Below are 5,996 nucleotides of genomic sequence, written 5' to 3' on the forward strand. Positions count from 1 at the left end.
ATTAAAAAATACAGTATCCACATAAAATAGCAGTTTTTAATAATAGGCATTTCAGCGTTGATGGCCTCTATCACAAGGAACTGTCAGCAAAAAGCCACATCTGCTACTTCAGTATTTTTAGTGGAATCTCTTTATGCTAAAATCTCATTGGTACATGACTCCTAAAACATGATCTTGTTAGAATAAATAGCATACAGTTACAGTAATGTTGTGCTCTTTCCCACTTGTCCTATTGCTGGCCACCACTGAAAATAGCCTGGTCCCAACCTTTTGACATCCTCCCTTAAAATGTTTGTACACACTAATAAGATCCCTTCTCAGTCTTCTTTTTTCTAGTCTAAACAGGCCCAGCTCCCTCAACCTCTCCTCATAATAGTGATGCTGCAGTCTCCTGATCATCATCTTAGCTCTGTGCTGGACACTCTCCAGTAGCTCCATGTCTCTTGTGTACTGGGGAGCCCAGAAGTGGGCAAGGGACTGCAGATGTGGCCTCACTAGGGCTGAGTAGAGGGAGAGGATTCAATCTTTTGTAACATTCGGTGTTGGCATCTTAACACTTGCCTATTGGGAGGATGAAAATTTTTTAGAAGCCATTACTGTTTGCTAATTTGTGTATATCCCTGTCTTCTTAGGAATGTTTTTTTTGTGTGTGTGTGCGCATGTGTACACATACATACATAGAGTTTATCATTGCACATATATAATGTGTAATAGCACACATAGTATGCACAAGCATAGAAGTTCGATTATATAGATTGATAGCAAAAAAAATCATTTGAAATGCAGCAATAAATATGGAATAACTTTATAATCATAGCCTCTTCTGGAGATACTGAAGCTGTAGTAGCTGAAGGACCTAAACAGAATTCATTTTGTTGGCTTCGTGTATTTGAAGAATTTTACATCTAGCCAATTTCACACCTTCGCCTGTACAGTCAGCTATGATGAAATGTGCCTTGCTTAGATGTCTTGAATGCTGTCTTTCCAGGAGTTCCTCGTTCAAGCATTCTGTATGGCATAATGTATGCAATTTCTATGTGTTCAAGATTCAGAATATTTTATGTTTTAAAACTCCTAACTCACAACTTTCTCTTATTTAAGTCTTCTTAAAATAAATAAATATTTTAACTTTTATGGCTCTTGCAGAAAGCTAGAATATATGAACATGAAAAACTTAAAAAGCCAATTAAAGAAAAACACAGATCTTTACAAAAATGATCCCTGCTATTTTATTTTATTTTATTTTGAGTCTGAGTCACAATTTTCATGAATGTTTTTCCTGGTAGTGTTGCAGAGGCAAAATTATATATATATATATATTTAAGAAAAATTGCAGAGAAACCTTGCTTTTTCTGATGTGACAATGTTTTTAGGGTTTCTTTTTTTTTTCTTTTCTTTTTTTTTTTTTTTGATATACATTTCAGATGGGTTATTGGCAGCATTTTAAGAAGCATTCAGGAAGACCAAAGTATCCATTTATTATCTAAAGTAAAATTAGTATTGGACGAATAGAAAAGTGTCCACAGTAAATGTGATGTATAAGTAGAAATTGAAAATAAAGGTCATCAAAATGATGTTTCTGTAGCAGTTTTATGACACTACCACTCAATGTTTCTTTTTGAAAGGACTTATGCTTTCTGCTATCAGGAAAAGTTTATAAAACGCAGACTAGCTTTTCTGTTATATAGATTAGTATAGAATTACATGGTAAAAAAATGAAACTCTTTTAAATATCTTTGTACTCATGTGTATTGAGAAAACAACCCCTCTACACATGTACTATGCCTTTGGGCATTAGAACATGAATAAATAATTTGATAAAAAAATTAATTTAGCAATCTGACATTTTAAAACTATCCCCAGTTGTCATTGTCACTTCCAATGCATGTATATTAAAAATAAACAAGTTATTAGCTTCTTAGCTGAATAAATGGAAATGTTTTAAATTACTTCAAAAATTCCTCTAATTGCTTTTGAGACTATCTTCTTGTAGTGGAATATAGTCTGAATGATTCATGAGAAAAAGCCCTAAATATTCCAAAATTATTTCCCATTCCCATCCTTTCTTAGACAATGTAGATAAAATTAATTGCAAATAATAATGCATTTTAATAATAAAAAAATGCTTCTTTAAATATTCAAAATTGTGCTTTGTCACTTTTCATCACTGTTCTTGTCCATTTTTTAGTCAGACAAATTATAGATAATTTTTAAGGAATTTACTCTGGTGATTATATGATGAAGACGGATCTTCAGTATCTCAAGGCTGTCTCATTACCCAAGGAAAATTAAGTAGCCTGAATTAAATCATCATTCCATTTCCTATAAAATATATGTGAAAGTATCATTTAGCAATTTTCAGATATTAAGATGCAGATTTAAAACTTTTCTTGAGCAAGTCAGATTTTCAGAAGATGTTAGATCCTACTCAAGAAAAAAATGCCCTAAATTGTATTCATTATCTGAAGAAAAGTTAGCTGGATTTTCAAACCCCCAAATATGGCAAAAGCACAGGCACAATTATTTCCTCAATTTGAGCTTTTGAGAAAACAAAGTTGCTGTATCTCTAAATGTTTCCATAGGGTGATATGGAGATAGTCACTAAGACAGTGTATCCATGAATTTTTTACTCAAAAATAGTTTTGAAATTGTGTACATATATATGCAGCTATAGGAGCTAAGATATAATGGTTTGGGTTGTATTACTGTGGACATTTATGCACATATTCATCCCTGCTATCATGACCTTTCTTAGTACTGTTAATTCGATGTGGATATACATTTGCAAGCTTAGGTGTCCTGTGATGAGGAAAGGCTGAATGAGGAGGATGACAGCAATTCCTCTTTTCCAGGACAGATCTGAGAGGTCTGGTAGTGATGAGTGATTCTGGAACTAGACCAAAATGGAACACTATGCAAGGGTCAAGAAAACATATGCAACATTTTAATATATATATATATATATATAGAATCATAGAATGCTTAAGGTTGGAAGGGACCTCTAGAGGTCATCTAGTCCAACCCCCCTGCACACACAGGGTCACCTAGAGCATGTGGCACAGGGTGGCATCCAAGCAGGTTTTGAAGATCTCCGGAGAAGGAGACTCCACAACCTCTCTGGGCAACCTGTCCTAGCGCTCTGTCACCCTCACTGTTAAGAAATTTTTCCTTAAGTTCATGCAGAACTTTTGGTGCTTCAGTTTGTGGCCATTACCTCTAGTTCTGTCAGTGGCCACCACTGAAAAGAGGCCAGCACCATCCTCTGAACTAAAACTGAAACCTGAATTTAAGATTCCTTGCTCAGATGTGAAGATAGAAGTAAAATCCTTGCCTTTTCATAAGAGATTGAGTTTAATCTTCTGGTTAGGCTAGTGTCAAAGGAGCCCAATAAATCTTATGATGCTCTAATTAGCTTTCTCACAAGCTGTTAACATTTTTGCTTGCAGTCAAGTGGCATTCAAAGAAGTGTCTTTTTTTTCTGCCTTTGAAAATATTAAAGAAATCAGTTCTGAAATGGTGAAGTCCACCTTAAAGGCCTGGAAATACATCAATGGAAACTAGAACTCTTTTTCAGCAAGACACACTGAATATGAACACTTGAATGAATCCAATGAATAATACGCTCTAAAACTATAACCTGCTTCTGTTATAAACTATTAGTTCATTTAAATTAATGCTTGCAATCATAAAAAACATAACATCAATCACATTATCATTAGTACCTAAATGAATATAACTTAATTTCCTATGGATTTATGTCTCTTGGTTAACTGATCCTTAAATCAAATTGTTACGATTTTCGGTTACCTGTGCCTTTTTTTTTTTCCCAAAGACAATTTTTGTATTAACATGCAAAGCGCCACATATGACTTTCCGTACTGGACTTTACAATTAGGATTGAGAATTATTGGGTGAATTTTCAGTCCTGATTTCCCTTTTACCCAGTTCACTGTTTTAGGGTAACCTGTATGGGAGTTTTAGTCTTTTGTCAAATTTGATTGAAATTAGTCAGCAGGTTCAGAATTTGCCAGGGGGATATACAGAAATACACACAGACTGTGTGATTCATACAGTTTTCATCAGAAACAAATGAAAAAAGATACACAAGCCTTTTGCTATTGTTCAAGCTGATGTGAGAATAACTGGGAAGGAGTCAGTCTATTCTCAAGAGGGTAGCTTACAGGGATTGGTAAAAGAGGGAACACACACACAGAGAATTCTTCAGATTTGTTTAGTAGGGGAAAACTCTTGAAGGTCAGACCAAGGAAACAGTTAAAGAAGCTGCATCTGAATGACTGCCACACTTTTGAGTCTGGGGAAACTGGGGAGGTTGCCAAAACCCATGTCAACGGCAGCTTCAGAGTCCTCCTGGCAGTCGGGACCTGCCCGACAGTAGGGACATTCTTGCTCAACACTATTTTCTAAAGGCAGAAGACATGAGTAATATGAGGCGGCATTCCTATTTGTCAACTTCTGACCTCCTGTCTCTTCTCCAAACTGTAACCACTCAGTCAGCATGCATTTAAACCACTAACCACTAAGGTCAAAAGCATCTACAGTCATATTAACCTGACCATATTAAACATCTATTTTAGGGTACCTGGAATTACTGTCCAGGTTTCATGAATGCACTTACTGCATCTGCTTTGACTGTAATGGGGACTTAAACACCTACTGCATAAGTTTTTGTTCACATGTGGACAACTTAATGTCGGTGTCTTAATTCTTTATGAATGCCACCATTTGGATTTGATTCAGCTACCTAAACATAGGTGTCCAATGACATTTGAGCTGGCCTGGGCTATATGAGATTTTTCCATTAAGTTGGTAGACTTAATGGGAAATAGGCATGGGGCCTATGGGAAATACCTGTCCCTCTGGAATGGCAGCTGGGTATTAGGAGCGATACCTTACAAGGTCTGACATGGCACCAGACACTTATGTTTAAGTCGGAAAAAAAATCAGACAAAAAACTTCAAATGTCTCATGCCATATGAGCACCTTTCCAATGTGCAAATCAGAAATAGGTCTGAATCTTCATGCTACTTAGATGAGGACTGCAGCCTCCAGCCAGAATGTGGTCATTGCCTCAGAGCACTCCCTGAGTTCTGAGAGAGTGATGTGTTTTTTGGAGGTGACTGAAGGTGTCCTGGTCAACCTTCACTCCAGGCAATAGAAACTTGTCTTTGAAACATCTTGTCCTTCCTCCTGCAGTGCCTGATCTGATGGAAAATTTTAAGATTAACTCTCTCTCATAGGTTCTACACAAGTGTCTTAACTAGCTTCTAGGCAAGTCAAGTTTTCTGCAGTGAGGTTCTTTCAGTCTCTGTCTACAGATGTATAAGCAGGTAAAAAATGTCTGCATCAGAGACTTGAACTGATATTTTCCACTATCCAGCTGGTCAGTCTTCTTCTTAGACTACTTAAGTAAGGCTTTTTCTTATTTTGCTTTTACATAAGAAATGGTTTAACTGGTTTAGGTACTTAAGTCCAGTTGAGATCCATCTGTCCATCTAGAGATATCTGCAGTGCCAACATTTATATATGAATAAGTCATCCAAGGATTTCTTTATGGTCAATGCAGATAAACAGATGATAGTACAGTGTGGATCATTTTATTCTAAAGCAAATGTTTCATAACTGTCTGATGAACTGTACCATAAGAGTGCCGCCTTCTCTCCTTTTACTTAGATTGCCTCGGTGGTAAATATATAAGGTAGGTGAGACATCCCTCATCTGTCTGGAAGTACTGGGAGGAAGGCATATTCTCCCTTCTAGTTTGTAAGGACTAAGACTCAATCCTTTAACCTGTGTCCTCTGTGGTTTCCTAAGCCAGAAGGGTTGACTTTGAAAGTACCTAAAATTAATTATAAACCCCTGGAATCCAGATTTCTTTTTTAAGGATAATTTTAGCATCAGATCACTTTTTTACTCTTAAGGTAGTTCTTTTTAAAACTCATTTATTGGGGACTCTAAATTATATATTTTTTGGATAT

The sequence above is a fragment of the Tinamus guttatus genome, unplaced genomic scaffold (assembly GCF_059628265.1).
Source record: "Tinamus guttatus ecotype Peru unplaced genomic scaffold, ASM5962826v1 Tinamus_guttatus_pri_ptg000263l, whole genome shotgun sequence".
Lineage (NCBI taxonomy): Eukaryota > Metazoa > Chordata > Aves > Tinamiformes > Tinamidae > Tinamus > Tinamus guttatus.